The sequence below is a fragment of the Protopterus annectens genome, chromosome 17.part0, assembly GCF_019279795.1.
Source record: "Protopterus annectens isolate FY-2018-M chromosome 17.part0, PAN1.0, whole genome shotgun sequence".
NCBI lineage: Eukaryota > Metazoa > Chordata > Ceratodontiformes > Protopteridae > Protopterus > Protopterus annectens.
The window spans coordinates 628,433,513-628,454,675 of record NC_056751.1 but is presented as its reverse complement, the minus strand read 5'-3'; the positions used below and the strand labels follow the sequence as shown (position 1 = coordinate 628,454,675).

General features: G+C 42.8%; 1 protein-coding gene across 1 annotated transcript in view; it reads left to right on the top strand.

Moving 5' to 3' along the window:
* DDB1 (damage specific DNA binding protein 1) overlaps positions 1–21,163 on the top strand; it is a 2,836,764-nt gene that overhangs the window by 2,246,463 nt on the left and 569,138 nt on the right. The window lies entirely within an intron of this gene.

Genomic DNA, 21,163 nt, shown 5'->3' with positions numbered 1-21,163 from the left:
TTTACTGATTGGTTGGTAAGGTCGAATAGAGAGCCTTGTCCTTCTGTACAGTATAGGGGGGGTCTAGTGCTAGGGTTTATTAGTGCTTGCTGTGAGTTTTGAGCAAGTGCCAGGCTGAGAAATGAATGGTTTGAGCGCTTAAGTTGAAAGTTTGTCTAGTTCGAAGGAAGGAATTGAAGAGGAGACTTTGTGGAGCTGGGAATAGTTATACCCTAGCTACCTGGCCTGCAAAACCCCGCAAATGCGGTTTTTATAGCAGGGAAATGAAAGAGACAGAAATTAGCCCAAAATGGCCAATAAACTACTAATGTCTGGGCTGAAAACACTCCTCCATGGACATATAGGCTGCCCAAAGCTCCCCTCTCTCACAGGTGAACAGAGAAACTTCCTTCTATCCAAGTAAGGTATGAGTAAACGCAAACTTTTAACACAGCCCTGAGTTCAGCACTAACCTGAAAACTGGACTATACTAACTTAGAAAGGTGGGAAACAAATATAAATATATATATGTATATATATATATATATATATATATATATATATATATATATATATATATATATATATTTGTATTTATTTTTTTTTTTTTTTCAGACAATAAAGCAGATACAATCTGACATCTTTTTTCTTTTTCCTTGTCCAGCATATTCCAGAAACCTGTTTTATACCAGTTTTAGGCAGTTTAGAGGTTGAAGAGTTAAAATACCCAGCTGTTGTAGCTCAGTGCAAGTAGTAGGCCCCAGATACTCTGCAGACTACAAGACATCCAACCAGCAAATGTAAATGTCTCCTGTTTAATTTCTAGTAACGTCTGTGTACTGTATGCTATTGTACCTTCAACTGGAAGTGCAGAAACTTATTTTTGCGAAATTTTGTATGCAAAAGAAGACAAAATATGCATGTCTCTAGAATGAGCTGACACAGCTGCAGCCACACAGGGCGCCTCCATTTTTTTTAGCCTAGTAACCTCCTATGATGAACTTGAGGTGGTGCAAGAAAGTCGTTATGAAAATGCAGAAAAAGATAGTAGTAGTGATAGGAAGCAGATAAGGGAGCCACTGCTGAAGAAAATCATAAGGTGAATTACTGAGCACTAAAAATACTGTGTTATCCAGTACTGCAGGTTTCATATTTAAGAAGTGAATTATTTTTGTTTGCAAAGAGGTTGAAGTAGGTGAAAACGGTATGATAGTACATCATTTGAGAATAAATTTAACATACAAGACCAAAAGAAAAAAATAATTAATTAAGGGAAAAGGTAAATTTTCTGTGGCATCTGGGTATTAATTAGTTTAAAAACAAATGTAATGATGACTACGTTTGGTGCAGAATGATAAAAGCTGATGTGATGTGTCTATTAGATAGGTTTCTTATAGATCAACAGCCAAAACACTGCTTCTCCTTGGGGAGTGGAAATTAATTGCAGTATGGGTCATGATGTTAGGTGTGGTTTTACTTAGGAGCCATGTTATTTATTCATTTTACTTTTTTTTTTTTTCTTTTCTCCATTTGTTTACTAGCAAAGTCCAACTGGGCATTGAAGCCCTTTTCAACAGCGGCCCAGAGCGAAAAGCTCCAGCATTACAGTAATACAAAAAACAGAGTCATAAAGTCAGAAATATAAAATAATACATGAAAGAGAATCATAAGTATGTAAATCTGTGGGACTTGTGGATGGTAACTTGTACATTTTGATTGTATTTACCTGTTGAGCAAGTCAGATGACTGTAGGAGGTGAACAGAATGTAAGGATATTGTTGCATGTTGAATAAGAACAGTTGAGGTTTGTAGTTCTTAAAGCTTATCCAGCTGTTAAGGATAGAGCAAAATTGTGGGAAAATAATGATGCTAATTGTCATTAATATAGGTTTATTTATAGAGGACTTTCGCTATGATGTTAGGCCATGGAAGAGGAAGAGTTTGGCTGTTAAACTATATAGAAAAGAACTGCATAAGTTCCAGTTGGGGGTTACTTACTTTTAAAAGAGCAAATCTGAGAACAGAAGGTTATTTCTTATTATTCCAGAACCTCAAAGGAGGTTGATAGGGAATATATGGTGTCTTCTCAGATCATGTGGCAATATGGTCTTAGTTTTTTGGGGGGAAAAAGAGTTTTTTTAAGGAAGGGAGAGATTTAAGTAGTTTAACTTTTTAACTTGGTTGGAATGTACAGTTGGTAGATGCAGAAAATATTTTTTGATCATAGAGGTGTTTGACAATATTATTCATGGAAGTTGTTGTGAGTTCAGTATAAAATAAGGGTTTATATGGGAATTGAAAAAATGCAACATGGAATTATAGTGGGAAGGAGTAGTACTGAGACATTGTGTGATAAGGTGGTAAGCACATGGGGTTGGAAAGTAGTACTGAGAGAAATTGTATGCTAAGGTGGTTAGTACATGGGAGGTGGTCTGAAGTAAAGAAAGGTTTGTGAAATGAATAAGATTAACCTGATGAGTAAAAGGTGAAAAGGAAGAGTCTTTTTTTAGGCAACACTGTTAAAGAGAACAAGTAAGGAGAAAGAGAGAAATTATGGAAGTAGTGACTGATTATGTAGTTGGAATGTTTAGTTGTCGAAAGTTATTCTGCTGTTATATGGAGTATGAAAAAAATCTACTCACAGAAAAAAGAAATGTTAGAGAAAGATTTCTGTGTAGGAGCTAGGTTCATAAATTATTAGGCTAACGGCCAGGGTGCCTTTTTAAGCCTAGCCATGTTTTCCAGAAAGAATAATGATCTGTATCCAAATAGGACATTGAGAGCCAGGCATTTATAAGCTACCTCTGTCCATAAGGGACTTGAGTGCCAGGCCCGGTGTAAAGTTCTTTTTCCCGATCCAGTGGGGACATGTAGTGACTAAGGCAAGAAATACTCTCTATTCCATCCTTCCATCTGCAGTCCCTTTTCCCCAATTTTTGCACATGGGGTTGGGGTGTTACTTTTCAACAGTGGCAATTATCTGTAGTCATTCACACCACTTGTTGGCTAGTCTACATTGAGATATAATTAAGTACTGGTTTTATATAAAGTTGGGAGTAGAGGTGAAGTGGTGTCTTTTAAAAGTGATCAAGAAATTCTTAAGTGAAGGGTTGCATGATAACTGTTTTTCATTTATTTTCTGTTTATTAACCAGTAGGTGAACTTGTCCAAAGACCCTTTTCTGCAATGACCTGTACAAAAAGGCTAACGTACAAGCAAAAATAGCAGATTTAGAGGAAATTCAAATGTGCAAGATTTATATACCTTGCTTGGTGTGGGAAAATAAGACTATGGTCTGATTTTACTTTATGCTAGATATATACGGTTAGATAATGAATGGCTGACAACACACTTGTACAATGTATGGGAATAGTAAGGAGCAAGGGCAGTGATAAGTTAAGAATATATGAATTGGTGGTAATTTGTTAGCCATGGTCTCTAAAGCATGTGCAGTCTATTTCACTACAAAAATCTTCTGACCGTGCTACATTGAAATGATGCAGGGAATGTTGTGGCTTGATTTCAGGAGGGTGCTTATTCCACAGAACTGGAGCAAGTCCAGAAAGAGACAGTTTTTCAGCAGTTTTAAAAGGGGGCTGGCTAAGTAATTTGGTGGTTTTGTTGCTGCTTCTCATAGAATGTGTATTTTCTCTGATGGGTAGATTTCTTTTTAGAGTTGGGCATTAGCTCTCTTCTAGGTTCTTGTACAGTAAGGTGGAAAGCAGATATGTGGATCTTTGTGTCACCAAACCTGATGTCCCCACAGGAGTTTAAAAAAAAAAAAAAAAAAAAAAATTTCTCCAAAACAAACTATTGCCTTCTAAGTGATGGTATAAAAGTTTCAAAGCCCCTGCCAACGTAGCCAACAATGACTCCTCTGCAGAAGAATACACAGATGCCCTATATAGCCACTTAAATGCATTGAATCGCCTGTACCTAACAGGAACAAAACCGGGTCTTCTCGAAAAAAACAAGCCACCTTGGTGGAGTCGGACTGTAAGTATAATTCAGCTATACAACAAAGGAAAGAAACTGATATCTAAGAACAAGAAGGAACTTACTCAGCAGAGGAAGAATACCCTCCACAGCTTGAACAAGCAGATGCGATATCTTGTTTAGACTCGCAGGTAGCCTTAGAGGACTTCATTAGCATCCCTAACTAAAGACGATCAAATGGCATTCTTTAGCTACGTCTGAAACCTAAAAGGGAATGGCTAGCTGTGTGTCGAATTTAGTGGACCGTACCATTTACACTGTACCTGAGGAAATTACCAACCTCTGCTAGCCAACAGATTTGGCAATAACTTCACCCCCCCCCCCCCCCCACCAGATATGCCCCCCAAAGCATTCCTGACACCAGTCCTCTACAGAGTATCTCCAAGAAACAGGTCATGCAGGCACTCTTCAAGGCCAAAAACATGACCTCTATGGAACCAGGTAAGATCCCGGGCTGCTTAATCTGTCTGTCTTTCGGCTTTTCCCGGTTAGGGGTCGCCACAGTGGAACTCCGGTCCGCTAATGATTGGTAGTTGATCTTTACGTACCGAGTTACCAGCTCTGACGCACAACCTTCAATGAAGGTACGCCCATTCACACATGTCTCCACGCAAAAGACGCTCTAGCTGAGAATCGAACCGGATAGCGTCTTACTGTGAGGCGACAACGCTACCACAGCACCACCATAAACAATCTAAAACAAGATATAGCGGAGCTACTCAGCACTCTCTTTAACCATAGGCTGAGAACTGGCTTTGTCTTGGCAGAGTGGAGAATAGCAACAGTAATCCCCTTGCACAAAAGGGGGTCAATCAGCTGACCCTGGGAACTATCGACCCATAAGCCTAAAGGAATCATTGTGGACCTTATCCACAGGGGAATAGGTGACCTTCAAGCCCTTGACCCAGCCCAATTTGGTTTCATCAAGGGTAGATCTTGCTTATTAAACCTAGGAGACTTCTTTGAGAATGTCCCCAAAGCCCTGGAAGAGGGCAAAACAGAACATACCGCCTATTTTGATATAGCCAAGGCCTGTGACACAGTCCCCCATTCAGGTATCATACAGAAACTCTCCTAGCTGGGGATTAACCAATACATTTCTAGATGGGTAGCAAACTGGCTAGCCAACAGAATGCACACTGTCAAAGTTGGGCGGTCCACCTCCACCAGTAGACCAGTTACCAGTGGGGGGGGTAGCACAAGTCTCTGTGCTGGGCTCTCATCTGTTTGCAATCTATTTCTGTGAAGTCCCAATGAAGGTAGATGGCCTGTGGCTTACCAAGTTTGAAGATGACTGTAAACTAGGCACAGTCATAGTCCCCCCCAATGATGTTACAGAAAGGGCTGACACAGACAAATGATTGGTGCCAAACTCTCTCAGACTAAAACGTAACGCAAAAAAATGCCTCAGTGTCCCCATTGGCAAAGAAATCGCACCTGCTAATTATGATATAGCTAGCACCCATATAACTCAAATTCAGTGATGCGGGACGTGGGAACACAGGTCATCAGTCTAAACTTCGATCACCATGTGTCCATAGTAAGAAAAGCATTCTACATTGCACATCTCATAAATGAAGGCATTACATGCAAGACCAGGGTGGTTATAGCTCCGCTGTACTCACCCCTTATCAGACTACTAATTGAGTACAGTGTTCCCTTCTGTATGTACCTCACCATACACCTGCAGCAACTGGAGACCACAGTGGTTTCTAACAAAGAGAATCCAGGGCCTCCAAAACATGAAAGACTGAAACCCTGTCACTATACTCTGCATCATACAGGCTGCAGAGATGCGACCTGTGCCTGACCTACAGAGCAGTCTCATACCCTGCCTAATGGAAATGCTGCACATCCACAAATTAAATGGGACAAGAGTAACTTGCTCTAGCGATCTCAGCCTAGCTTCTGACATTAACAAAACATGCTGGAGAGACAAGTGCATCTCCCAGTGATTGCTGCTACTCTGGAATAAGCTCCCTCTTCATGTGAAGCAGAGCGCCTCAGTGACCCTATTCAACCACATCACAGAGTTGCTCTGCTAACAACGGCCATCTAACTATGGTTAATAAGGGTGCTCTGGTTGTTAAACAGCTAGGCTTGCAAAGGCCCTAGGGCCATTAGTAACCCCCTATGAACCATAATCCAGTAAAGAACTTGAACATGGATTGCAGTGATGTGATTTGGAGTATACTAGAAAAGCAAATCTGGTAATTTTGTTTTCAGTTATTAATAATCTTTCGGTATTCTAGGCAAAATGGAAGATGAGTAATAGCAAACCATTTTCTAAATTTGAAAGAATATTTGTGGCTATGGATTTGCGGACAACAGGAGAGAATAGGTGAGGGTTTGTGTAACAGAGCTTTAGCTGTGAGAGAAATGTATTAATAACATTGGCGTTATGAGTAGTGAAGGTGAGAGGATAGATCTAGGGATATGCCCAGGTATTTGCACTCAGTATCATAAGGAATAGCATTTCCCTAAAATCTTTAAAGATAATTTTTAAGGCTTAGAGGTTTTATCTCCTGCCTTCCTAAAAAAGGAAGATTGAAGCGTGGCGTGATTAGAGGAAGTGTTTTTCAAATTCTGTAGCAAGGTTTTGGTTTCCTTAATAGAAGCAGCTGCATATTTGACCAAATGATGTATTGTTGTGCATGCTTGGTTTGTAAGGGTAGGTTATTCACATTAGAGATGGGAAGGTATTGGTGATATCTTTGATGGAAGATAATAACTTCAAAACCCAACTTCATTCCTACCTCTATCTAAACAGAATCTGCAACTGCACTCTTCAGCCTAAAACTCATAAACAGTCTTCTCCCTTTACTCCAGGCTAACCTCCTCCTATTTCACCTTCCTATTCTTTTCTAAAAATTATTTAGCTTAGGGAACAAAACAGTAAAACTTGTATTTTCTTTATGCAAGCCTTTTTTTCCACCTTAACAATAATTGAAATTGTTTAGTGTTTATTCTTTTGTAACTACCTGTTGTCTATAATACATACTGTCTATGACTTTGCATGTAAATAGAAGCTGTTTTTGTAATGAAAACAATTTAAATTGTTGTATTTCCTTGTTGGAGCTTTTCTCCCCGGGCCTCCACTGAAAACGGGCCCCCAAGCCCAGTGGTCCTCCACGGTAATCAAACTGAAATAAATAAATAAATAAAATATTATGAAGTCTTTTTATGTTTCGGATGCATGATTCCTTATTTGAGTAGAGGCCATGAAGATAGTGAGAATTGTTGTTGGACAGTCTAGTTAGATTTTTATTTTCTTTCTAAACTGCTTTGGCTGTTAAGTGGAAGATGTGTTTTTGTCTTGGGTGCATTGCTTTTGATGTTCATCGTGCATTACAGCTGCAGTAATCACATATGGGTTTTCAGCCGTCAGGCGGTCCCTCGGTCGGCCGAATTCCAAAGTCTTGGTCCGGCGCCGGTTGTTGTCGCGTACTCTTCTGATGTCAGGAAGGCTAGAGTATATAAGACACAGCCGACGCCATCTTCTTCAGTCTTTTTTGCCGCGCGGTGCCCGAAGCAGAAGCAGTTCGCAAGTGCCGGTCGGCCAGCTCCTGAATTACGAAAAATTTTGGAACCGAAGTCTTCATTAAAGCTAAGTACCCCGTTGGGGAATCTTTTCTTGCCTCAGACCGATGTCAGAAAAAGTTAATAATTGTATTTCTTGTGGGAAGCAAATACCGCATAAGGATTTCCATTCCCTTTGCATACCTTGTTTGGGCCCAGACCACGACGTCTCGGGCTGTCGCTTTTGCGCTACCTTCAATAAACGCATTATCAAGCGTCGGGCGGAGTTCGCCCAGCACTTTTTTGGAAAAGCGTTTAATTATAAAATGTCGTCGGATACTCCGACTACCGCTTTGGTTAAAAAACGCAAAGAGGAGGACCGCGGTCTCCACCGACACCACGCCAAAACAGGCTCCACGTGGTCCGGTTCTCAGTGAGACGCCTTTGCAGTCCCTGACTACCGACGACACTCCCTCGGCGGGGTCTTCTGTACCCGAGACCGCTGGTTCTTCGGCCCTTTCCCAGACTACAACCGAAGCCCCTGCATATACCGAGTCTACCAATGTGGATAGATCTACATCCACCCATGGTGTATTTAGGCCTTCATCATCTTTCTCTATCAAGGCCTTCACTAAATCCAAAACAGCCAGGCACCATACTAGGCCGGCTACACAAGGCCCATCATCTGGGCCCATGCCTAAGAAGCACATGCTTAAAATGGCTGAGGACCTTATCACTCTTATCAGAGGCTCCCAGGCCCCTCCGGACAAGAGACCCAGAGTAGAGGAGGATTCTCCTCCTTCTGACCAGGGATACATTTTATCAGAACATTCTGATGCTGAAGAACACTCTTATTCCCCTTTCGAGGATTTGGATGCAGAGCAGTCTATTCCTTCGGTATCCCCCCCTGAGGATTTTTTTTTGGGGAAACCTTACACTCTTTGAGAGAGCACTTCCACTGGGAAGGCCAAGACTTTTCAGACTCCAAGAAAAGGCTTAGGGAATTTCTCTGGTTACCTCAGCATAGACCTTTGGCTATTCCTCCTGTTTTGGAGGTATTGGATGATGTTTACTCGGAGGCTTGCCTTAATCCTGATTCTCTGCCTCCTGCACCAGTTAAGCCGGATAGGTATTACAGAGTACCTAATTCTCATCAGTTCCTCTACAAAGGCCATAATGCAGACCCTGAAACTATTTCTCAAGGCCCTAAAGGAATTAAGGCCTCCACGGCCAAGAATCCACTTCCTGCGGAAAGGGAATCTAGATCTCTAGAAAGGTGGGGTAAGAAGGTTTATACCTCGCCACCCTAGCCATGAGGGCCTTAAACTGCCAGTTTCATATGATTAAATATCAACAATTCCTGTTATCACAATTAAAGACCAAAATGTCACAACCTGAACAACCAGATATAAAAGAGTTGCAGGATATGATGCATAGTGCAGAGCAAGTGGGTAAGCACACTTTACAATGTGGTTATGATGCCCTAGAGGCCTCCAGCAGAGCGGCAGCTACCGGATCAGTCATTCGCAGACATGCATGGCTTAGGGAACAAAATCTGCCAGACCATGTGAAAGCAAAATTCTGGATGCACCTTTACATAAGGATGTTCTTTTCGGTACTAATGCTGAGGATATATTACGAAAATGGAAGAAAAAGCAAAATCTATGCAAACTGTCAAAGCTTTCTTACAGGTTCAGCCACCACGGTTCAGCAGGAATTGGCCTTCAAAAACTGGTCCTTTCCAACCACTGACAAGCCCCAAAGAGGCAGATACAGACGGAAGGGGCAGAGGACAAGCCAAGGGCCCTATAGAGGCAGACAATGGCAATCTCCAGCACCAAGAGGTGGTGGCGACAGTGCACAGCAGTACAGGAAGCAGACTCAATGACTCCCTCATTTCCATGCCAAGCAAAATTCAACTGGCAGCACCTTTGGGAGGAAACTGGCACTATTTGCAAACAATTGGCATATTGTCACAACAGACAAATGGATTCTGGACATTATAAACAGAGGCTACAAATTCCATTTTCACACTGAGAGGCATGCCAAATCTACCACAAAATCAAAGGGTAGAGGCACAACTACAAATTACAAAGCTCCTAAACATGAGGGCTATACAAAAGGTACCTCACGCACCAACAAGCACAAGGTTTTATTCAAGGCTTTTCCTGGTGCCAAGAAAAGGAAGCGACTGGAGACCCATACTGGACTTATCCATCCTAAACACATTTCTTCTCGTGCCAAAATTCAAGATGCTCACATTACAGCAACTCCTTCCCATGCTGGGCAAGGGGTTCTGGCTGGTAACATTGGACCTCAAGGAGGCATACCTGCATGTCCCAATCAGACAAAGTTGCAGAAGATACCTCAGATTTCTTGCAGGTTCAAACCACTATCAATTCTCTGCATTGCCCTTTGGCTTATCTACTGCACCCAGAGTATTCACCAAGTGCCTGGCATCAGTGATTGCATACTGCAGACTTCAAGGGATACAAATTTACCCTTATCTGGACGACTGCCTGATCCAAGCGGACAGCAAACCCATACTTCTGAAACACCTGGCATATGTGACACGGTTACTGCTTTCTCTGGGATACACCATCAACAAGGAGAAATCAAAGCTAACACCCTCTCAGAAAATAACCTTCCTGGGTGCCAACTTGGACACAAACACCCAGATGGCCTACCTTACGCCAGAAAAACAAGGGCAATTATCTCAGTACTTCAAAATGCTTGCAAAAAGTACCAGGCTTACTGCAAGGAAAATCCTGCAGGCTCTGGGATTCATGGCATCTTGCATTCTTCTAATCCCATGTAAAGCTGCACATGAGGAAACTTCAATGGTACCTAAAAATCTATGGTCTCAACACAGTCACAGCTTGAAGCGGTGATTCCAATAATTCCCTGTCTTCAAAAGGAATTCATATGGTGGGCCCAAGCATGCCAAGTAAACACAGGCCTCCCATTCTGCAAGCCTCAAGCTACACAAGTCATAACCACAGACGCCTAGACTACGCCTGGGAGCACACATGAAGGACAGGTGCATTCAGGGCAGATGGCCCCAAAAGAAAAGCACCTTCACATCAATCAAAAAGAAATGCTGGCAGTAATAAGTGCAATCTCAGCGTTCAGAGAATTCCTGCATCCAGGACAACTGCTCATAAGAACAGACAACACCACAGTAATGTGGTACATAAACAAACAAGGAGCAACTCATTCATACCCCTTGTGCAGACTAGCCATGACTCTTTGGAACCTGGCTCTGGAAAGACAAATAGAACTTCAAGCACAGTACCTGCCAGGAATGGAAAACACACTGGCAGACACTCTGAGCAGACATATGACAGATCCTCACGAATGGAAGCTACATCCACAGGTGTTTACAGAGATTGTTCAAGCGTGGGGGAGGCCAGATATAGATCTTTTTGCCTCCCACAGAAACCATCAATTAAAAAGGTTTTGCTCAAGGACCTTCCACCCAAAGGCCTGGAAAGTGGACGCTCTTTACTTCACATGGACAACTTGGTCAGTTTATGCATTCCCACCTCTACCTCTTCTGCCCAAGGTACTTTTGAAAGTAAGAACAGACAAGCCGAGGATGATACTGATTGCTCCAGACTGGCCGAGACAACACTGGTATCCACTCCTGAGGAGCCTAACACACACCTCCGTGGCCCCTGCCTCTAACACCTCTACTGCTGACGAGAACAATTTCAAAACCCTTCACAGTCAGCTGAAAACTCTCAGTCTCGCTGCATGGAAAATTCCTTAGCATCACATCAGACTCTACTCTCCAAGAGGTGCAGGATGTCATTTTGGAGGCCAGAAGACCATCTACTAGAAAAGCTTACTCCATAAAATGGAAGCGGTTTTGCTGTTGGAATGAAAAGAGGGCAGGACCCTAGAAATTGAACCTACCTCAGATTTTGCAGTACCTAGCTGAACTTCTGAGCAATGGACTTTCATTTTCCTCAATCAAAATACATGCCTCAGCAATCTCTGCAGAATTCAACATGGATCCTCCTTTATTCTCACACCCACTCCTACGACAGTTCCTCAGAGGGGCTAAGAACATAAGACCTCCAAGGAAACAGCCAGTGCCAGCTTGGGACCTTAACTACATACTAGAAAAATTGACATTACCTCCCTTTGAACCTGCTGCTTCAACAGAATTACAATATTTGTCCTGGAAAACAGCTTTTCTACTGGCCATCACTTCAGCTCGTAGAGTTTCTGAGTTACAGGCCCTCATGGCGGTGCAGCCATTCCTCATCTTCCATCAGGACAGGGTTTCCCTTCACCAACCCTTTCTTTATGCCTAAAGTGGTATCTAGGGTAGCCTTAAACCAGGCCATACACCTTCCTACCTTTTACCCTAACCCTCAAAACAAAGGGGAAAGGCTGCTACATTCTTTAGACATCCATAGGCAGCTACGTTATTACTTGGACAGAACCAAATCCTTCAGAAAATCAGATCAACTCCTCGCTTCCTATGCTGTGGGGGGTCAAGGGAAACCTGTTACCAAACAGACCATTTCCAAGTGGATTGGTCACTGCATACGCTTTTGTTATTCCTATCATGGAAAGCTTGTCCCTACTGGTATCAGACCTCACTCCACTAGGGCCACAGCCACCTCTACAGCCTTCCTCAGAGGAGTGCCTACTAAAGATATCTTGGAGGCAGCCACTTGGAGTTCTGTACATACCTTCTCAAAACACTACCATCTGCCTTTATACTCCAGAACAAGAGCAGGCTTTGCCACTGCAGTTTTGCAGGGCATTCTAGCTCAACCCAGTTCCGTATAGTACCTACCACCCTATGCATAGCTTTGGGATTCTACCCATATGTGATTATTGCAGCTGTAATGCACGATGAACATAGTACAGTTTTGTACCTACCATAAATGTAGATGTTCGAGGGCTATTACAGCTGCAGTACAGGTTTCCCACCCTCCTTCCCCACTTGGTAAGACCTTGGGGTCTGAATACCTCTTCATACCTGCTGACTGGGTTATCCTGCTATGTATTATTTGCTTACTTTTATGGATTAGATTTATTTATGTATTGCCTTCCTTCTGGGGGCACCTGACATCTGGGGCAAGAAAGACTGAAGAAGATGGCGTCGGCTGTGTCTTGTATACTCTAGCCTTCCTGACGTCAGAAGAGTACGCGACAACAACCGACGCCGGACCAAGACTTTGGAATTCGGCCGACCGAGGGACCGCCTGACGGCTGAAAACCCATATGTGATTACTGCAGCTGTAATAGCCCTTGAACATCTACATTTATGGTAGGTACAAAACTGTACTCTGTGCTAATTGCTAGCATTGCTTGCTTTCTGAATTCCAGTTGTGTGTTGCGCTGAGTTAGATACCTTGGTTGTGTAAGGGTGTTTTTTGTGGATACAAGACTGAAAAGTGTAAATTACTGAACCAGAGGACATTGCCTGTTTGTAATATTGATTGTAAAATTAAGATTTTTTTCAGAAGGAGTTTGAGGCTGTTTTGGGAGAAGCTGCACATGAAGGGAGGTACATGGTATTAAAGGTAATTGTAAGAATTTGCTTATGCTGAAAAAGAATGTAATACATGGAAGGGAAATCTATTGCTTGTGGTACAATAAAAGCTTTTGATAGTATCAATAATCAGTTATGGAATATTTTATTAGAGTATGGGATAAGCAGAAAAGTTAATTTGAGTATTTGAACATACACTGACTAACATATAGGTGAATGGTTACTTGAGTAAAGGAGGGAAAATGTTTATCTGAAGGTATGGGAGATGCTTGTATAAAGTTTCAGAATAAAAGTGAACTTCCCATAGTTTTAAATTATGCAGATGGTTTTGTTGTAATGACCAAAAAGTTATGAGTAGTTATAGTTCTTAAGATTTTGGTAGATATGTTAATGAAACAGCAATTAACATTAAGTAATAAGAGTAAGGATTTTAAGGTAAAATGTTTATATAATCCATTTGGCATTTATCGGGTACGTTGGGGTATTTAGAGGGGAGTGTTTGGTTCTGTTTACTAAATAGAATTGTATGATGTTTAGTGGTGCTTTTGATGATCAGTGTCAAAATCAATTTAAAGTAGTTGTATAAAAAAGTGTGGTCTAGTTTTAGTGTTTCCAGTTGTTACTATATTCACAACTTATAGTACAGTTAGTTTAGACTTTGATTTCCATTTCTTAGTAACTTTGTTTTTGGCAGCCATCATAGTTAGACTCAATAAGGCCTTACGGTGTCTAGGCAATTCTGATTTTGTGTCATAGCTCAAAACATAATTTCTTTAGTCCTACCAATTTTTCTCGCCCAGTATTTCTGATGGAGTAGTCTACATGGAATTTTTAAAGTCTGCCAACTCATGACATTCCCAGAAAATATGTTCACACTTACCTCTTTCTTCCACATCACACCTCCAACATTTGCTGTCTACCTGAGAAAAAATTCTTTGAAGTCTACTTGCCCTATAAAAATGTCTTTGTAAACACTTCCAAACAAAGATCATAAATCTTCTAAGACTTGATTGCGTATTTGGGAGACATACATATATCCTCCCATGGATTCTTATAGGTTCATAGGTAGATACTAGGCTATCGGCCCAAGGGCCTACGTAAGCCTAGCCAGCAAGGTTCCATGGCTTACGCCACTGAAAGTTATTTTCCTCTGCCACTGTTGTGCAGAGACACAGAAGTGATCCCCGGGGTGTATTTCCTATTTCCCATCCACTCATCAAGATTTTTCTTGAAGAGTGCTAATGAAGAACTTTGTTTGACATAGACTGGTAGCTTGTTCCAGAGTATAGGAAGTCTCTGGGACAGGAATCTGTCCCTCCAGCATGTCCTGTTTATTGGACCCTAGAGCATGTAGCTCGGAGGGGTTGGGATTTCTTTAGGTGTAGCATGTCCAACAGCTCTGGGTTTGACATAGCTTTATATGTTAGGCAGAGATCACCTCGGAGTAGGCGATATGCTACGGAGTAAAGCTGGAGTTTTTTGAGGCGGTCAGTGTAGGGCATTTGTTTGAGGCCAGTAATCATCTTTGTGAGGTACTTCTATGGATTGTGAATTTGTGAATTACTTATTCAATCTCTATTCCCAATCCTTTCTAACCTTCTCTGATTCTTATAGTTATGCAGCGTTTTATATGCTGTACTAATTATTCCTTTTTTAACAGCAGCTTTGGTTTTAGATTCTACTAAAAACTCTACCAGTGCTGGTCTTTCGCTTATAATCCCCCTATTTCTCTCTCTTTGCCTGTACTCTGATATCAATCCTTGATAGGGAAGGCAATCTCTACCCTGCAGTCTAAATTCTTGGCCTCTTCCCAATGTTCATCGTGCATTACAGCTGCAGTAATTACATATGGGTTTTCAGCCGGCAGGCAGTCCCTCGGTCGGCCGAATTCCAAAGTCTTGGTCCGGCGTCGGTTGTTGTCGCGTACTCTTCTGACGTCAGGAAGGCTAGAGTATAAAAGACACAGCCGACGCCATCTTCTTCAGTCTTTTTGCCTTGGTGCCCGGCAGAAGCAGTTCGCAAGTGCCGGTCGGCCAGCTCCTGAATTACGAAAAAATTTAGTACCGAAGTCTTCATTAAAGCTAAGTACCCCGTTGGGGAATCTTTTCTTGCCTCAGACCGATGTCAGAAAAAGTTAATAATTGTATTTCTTGTGGGAAGCAAATACCGCATAAGGATTTCCATTCCCTTTGCATACCTTGTTTGGGCCCAGACCACGACGTCTCGGCTGCCGCTTTTGTGCTACCTTCAATAAACGCACTATCAAGCGTCGGGCGGAGTTCGCCCAGCACTATTTTGGTAAAGCGTTTAATTATAAAATGTCGTCGGATACTCCGACTACCGCCATGTCCAGAAAACGCAAAGAAAAGGACCGTCAGTCGAGAACTGCATTCTCCACCGACACCACGCCGAAACAAGCTCCACGTGGGCCGGTTCTCAGTGAGACGCCTTTGCAGTCCCTGACTACCGACGACACTCCCTCGGCGGGGACGTCTGTACCTGAGACCGCTGGTTCTTCGGTCCTTTCCCAAACTACAACCGAAACACCTGCTCATGTCGAACCCACCAATGTGGATAGATCTACATCCACCCATGGTGTATTTAGGCCTTCATCTTCCTTCTCCATCAAGGCCTTTACTAAAGCCAAATCAGCCAAGCAACTTTCTAGGCCTGCCTCACAAGGCCCAAGACCTGGACCTACGCCAAAGAAGCACATGCTTAAAATGGCTGAAGACCTGATCACTCTTATCAGAGGCTCCCAGGCCCCTCCGGACAAGAGACCCAGAGTAGAGGAGGATTCTCCTCCTTCTGACCAAGAATCCATTTTTTCAGAACATTCTGATGCTGAAGAACACTCTTATTCACCCTTCGAGGATTCGGATGCAGAGCAGTCTATTCCTTCTGTATCCCCCCTGAGGATTTTTCCTTTGGGGAAACTTTACACTCCTTGAGAGAGCACTTCCATTGGGAAGGCCAAGACTTTTCAGACTCCAAGAAAAGGCTTAGGGAATTCCTCTGGTTACCTCAGCATAGACCTTTGGCTATTCCCCCTGTTTTGGAGGTGTTGGATGATGTATACTCGGAGGCCTGTCTTAATCCTGATTCTCTGCCTCCTGCACCAGTTAAGCAGGCCCAAAAGGAATTAAGGCTTCCACTGCCAAAAATCCACTACCTGCGGAAAGCGGATAGGTATTACAGAGTTCCTAATTCTCATCAGTTCCTCTATAAAGGTCTAGATCTCTAGAAAGGTGGGGTAAGAAGGTTTACACCTCGGCCACCCTTGCCATGAGGGCCTTAAACTGCCAGTTTCATATGATTAGATATCAGCAATTTCTGTTATCACAATTAAAAGCCAAAATGTCACAGCCTGAACAACCAGATTTAAAAGAGTTGCAGGATATGATGCATAGTGCTGAACAAGTGGGCAAGCACACCTTACAATGTGGTTATGATGCCCTAGAGGCCTCCAGCAGATCGGCCGCCACCGGAGCAGTCATTCGCAGGCATGCATGGCTAAGGGAACAAAATCTTCCAGACCAGGTGAAAGCAAAAATACTGGATGCACCGCTACATAAGGATGTTCTTTTTGGTGCTAATGCTGAGGATATTTTACGAAAAATGGAAGAAAAAGCAAAATCTATGCAAACTGTCAAAGCTTTCTTACAGGTTCAGCCACCAAGGTTCAGCAGGAATTGGCCGTCAAAAAACTGGTCCTTTCCAACCACTGACAAGGCCCAAAGAGGCAGATACAGACGTGGAAGGGGCAGAGGACAACCCCAAGGGTCCTACAGAGGCAGACAATGGCAATCACCAGCACCAAGAGGTGGTGACGACAGTGCACAGCAGTACAGAAAACAGACTCAATGACTCCCTCATTTCCTGGCCAAGCAAAATTCAAATGGCAGCACCTTTGGGAGGAAAACTGGCACTATTTGCAAACAATTGGCATATTGTCACAACAGACAAATGGATTCTGGACATAATAAACAGAGGCTACAAATTTCATTTTCACACTCTTCCAAAAATGAGAGGCATGCCAAACCTACCACAAAATCAAAGGGTAGAGGCACAACTACAAATCGCAAAGCTCCTAAACATGAGGGCTATACAAAAGGTACCTACGCACCAACAAGCACAAGGTTTTTATTCAAGGCTTTTTCTGGTGCCAAGAAAAGGAAGCGACTGGAGACCCATTCTGGACTTATCCATTCTCAACACATTTCTTCTCGTACCAAAATTCAAGATGCTCACATTACAGCAACTCCTTCCCATGCTGGGCAAGGGGTTTTGGCTGGTAACATTGGACCTCAAGGAGGCATACCTGCATGTCCCAATCAGACAAAGTTGCAGAAGATACCTCAGATTTCTTGCAGGTTCAAACCACTACCAATTCTCTGCGTTGCCCTTTGGCTTATCTACTGCGCCCAGAGTATTCACCAAGTGCCTGGCATCAGTGATTGCATACTGCAGACTTCAAGGGATACAAATTTACCCTTATCTGGACGACTGCCTGATCCAAGCGGACAGCAAACAAGTACTTCTGAAACATCTGGCATATGTGACACGTTTACTGCTTTCTCTGGGATACACCATCAACAAGGAGAAATCAAAGCTAACACCCTCTCAGAAAATAACCTTCCTGGGTGCCAACTTGGACACAAACACTCAGATGGCTTACCTTACAACAGAAAAACAAGGGCAACTATCTCATTACTTCAAAATACTTGCAAAAAGTACCAGGCTTACTGCAAGGAAAATCCTGCAGGCTCTGGGATTCATGGCATCTTGCATTCTTTTAATCCCATGTGCAAAGCTGCACATGAGGAAACTTCAGTGGTACCTAAAAAATCTATGGTCTCAACACAGTCACAGCTTAGAAGTGGAGATTCCAATAATTCCCTGTCTTCAAAAGGAATTCATATGGTGGGCCCAAGCATGCCAAGTAAACAAAGGCCTCCCATTCTGCAAGCCTCAAGCTACACAAGTCATAACCACAGACGCCTCAGATTACGCCTGGGGAGCGCACATGAAGGACAGGTGCATTCAGGGCAGATGGCCCCAAACAGAAAAGCACCTTCACATCAATCAAAAAGAAATGCTGGCAGTAATAAATGCAATTTCAGCGTTCAGAGAATTCCTGCATCCAGGACAACTGCTCATCAGAACAGACAACACCACAGTAATGTGGTACATAAACAAACAAGGAGGGACTCATTCATACCCCTTGTGCAGACTAACCATGACTCTTTGGATTCTAGCTCTGGAAAGACAAATGGAGCTTCAGGCTCAGTACCTGCCAGGAATGGAAAACACACTAGCAGACACTCTGAGCAGACAAATGACAGACCCTCACGAATGGAAGCTACATCCACACGTATTCATGGAGATTGCTCAAGCGTGGGGAAGGCCAGACATAGACCTTTTTGCCTCCCACAAAAATCACCAATTAAAAAAGTTTTGCTCAAGGACCTTCCACCCAAAGGCTTGGAAAGTGGACGCCCTTTCATTCACATGGACAACTTGGTCAGTTTATGCATTCCCACCACTACCTCTGCTGCCCAAGGTGCTTTTGAAAGTAAGAACAGACAAGCCGAGGATGATACTGATTGCTCCAGACTGGCCGAGACAACATTGGTACCCACTATTGAGGAGCCTAACACACACTCCTCCGTGGCCCCTGCCTCTAACACCTCTACTGCTGACGCAGAACAATTTCAAAACCCTACACAGTCAGCTGAAAACTCTCAGCCTAGCTGCATGGAAAATTCCTTAACTCTACATCAGACACTACTCTCCAAAGAAGTGCAAGATGTCATTTTGGAGGCCAGAAGACCATCTACAAGAAAAGCTTACTCCACAAAATGGAAGCGGTTCTGCTGTTGGAATGAAGAACGAGGGCAGGATCCCAGAAAATTAAACCTGCCTCAGATTTTACAGTACCTAGCTGAACTTTTGAGCAAGGGACTTTCATTTTCCTCAAGTCAAGATACACGCCTCAGCAATCTCTGCAGAATTCAATATGGATCCTCCTTTATTCTCACACCCACTCCTGCGACAGTTCCTCAGAGGGGCTAAGAACATAAGGCCTCCAAGGAAACAACCAGTGCCAGCTTGGGACCTTAACTATGTACTGGAAAAATTGACATTGCCTCCCTTTGAACCAGCTGCTTCAACAGAATTACAATGTTTGTCCTGGAAAACAGCTTTTCTCCTGGCCATCACTTCAGCTCGTAGAGTATCTGAGTTACAGGCCCTCATGGCGGTGCAGCCATTCCTCATATTCCATCAGGACAGGGTTTCCCTGCGTACTAACCCTTCTTTTATGCCTAAAGTGGTATCTAGGGTAGCCCTAAACCAGGCCATACACCTTCCTACCTTCTACCCTAATCCTCAAAACAAAGGGGAGAGGCTGCTTCATTCTTTAGACATCCATAGACAGCTACGTTACTACTTGGACAGAACCAAGCCCTTCAGAAAATCAGATCAACTCTTAATTTCCTATGCTGTGGGGGGTCAAGGGAAACCTGTCACTAAACAGACCATTTCCAAGTGGATTGGTCACTGCATACGCTTCTGTTATTCCTATCATGGAAAGCTCGTACCTACTGGTATCAGATCACACTCCACTAGGGCCACAGCCACCTCTACAGCCTTCCTCAGAGGAGTGCCTACTAAAGATATCTTGGAGGCAGCCACTTGGAGTTCTGTACATACCTTCACAAAGCACTACCATCTGCCTTTATACTCCAGAACTAGAGCAGGCTTTGCTACTGCAGTTTTGCTGGGCATTCTAGCTCAACCCAGTTCCGTATAGTACCTACCACCCTACACATAGCTTTGGGATTCTACCCATATGTAATTACTGCAGCTGTAATGCACGATGAACATAGTACAGTTTTGTACCTACCATAAATGTAGATGTTAGAGGGCTATTACAGCTGCAGTACAGGTTTCCCACCCTCCTTCCCCACTTGGTAAGACCTTGGGGTTTGAATAACTATTCATACCTGCTGACTGGGTTATCCTGCTATGTTTTATTTGCTTACTTTTGTGTATTACACTAATTTATGTATTGCCTTCCTTTTGGGGGCACCTGACATCTGGGGCAAGAAAGACTGAAGAAGATGGCGTCGGCTGTGTCTTTTATACTCTAGCCTTCCGGACGTCAGAAGAGTACGCGACAACAACCGACGCCGGACCAAGACTTTGGAATTCGGCCGACCGAGGGACCGCCTGCCGGCTGAAAACCCATATGTAATTACTGCAGCTGTAATAGCCCTCGAACATCTACATTTATGGTAGGTACAAAACTGTACTTTCTATTTCATTTCCCTCTCTAATTATTTGCTCCCAATACCTCGGTGCTTTGATCAGTTTTCTCCAATAAATTCTAGCCCCTTCTTCCCTATGGTCTGTATCCCTAATTACAGTCATCCCTGTTGGCAAAATCTTCTTTCTCCTTTCCCTTGTTGGCTTAGTTCTTGGAATACTTTCTGCTATTTTATGATTCACATGTGTCCCTCTTAGACCGGGGCAATAGGTGCTGATCGTGGAAATGAGGGTAAGAACTTGGCTAGGCTTGTAAGGGCCCTAGGGCCATTAGCCTAGTAACTTCCTATGATCCTATGGCCTTTATTTGCACAATGTTTTGAATCATGAAGGTAATAACATTTGAGAGTGTTGGGAGCCATATTCATCTGGAATTAGTGTGTTTTGTTCATTTTTTTTGTAAACAAAACTGGAAATGAGGTGTTGGTAAAAGGGAGTTTTAGGAATGCTGTAGGCATTTAACTCATTGGGAATTGTACTTTGCAGAAATTAGTATAAGGAGAAAAGCATGGTATGAAATTATTATGGAAAATATTGTATTGATCAATGGGTTTGGAGTTACTTAGAAAAGTGTGTGATTAGGGAAAGAGAATAGGTTTGAGTATCTGGGAGTGATAATGTTTTTTATGCTGGCTTTCAGACGTAAGAAAATGTAGAAATTGTAAAATATTTTTTGATTATGGGAGGGGAAAAAAATTGGGGGTCAGTATTAAAACATGGGGAGATTATGAAGTAGTAATCAAACATAAACTTCACAATACAGATCAACTCCACATGGCCCAACAAAGCAGTCACCAAAAAAAATTTTTTGTACAACTTTAGCAC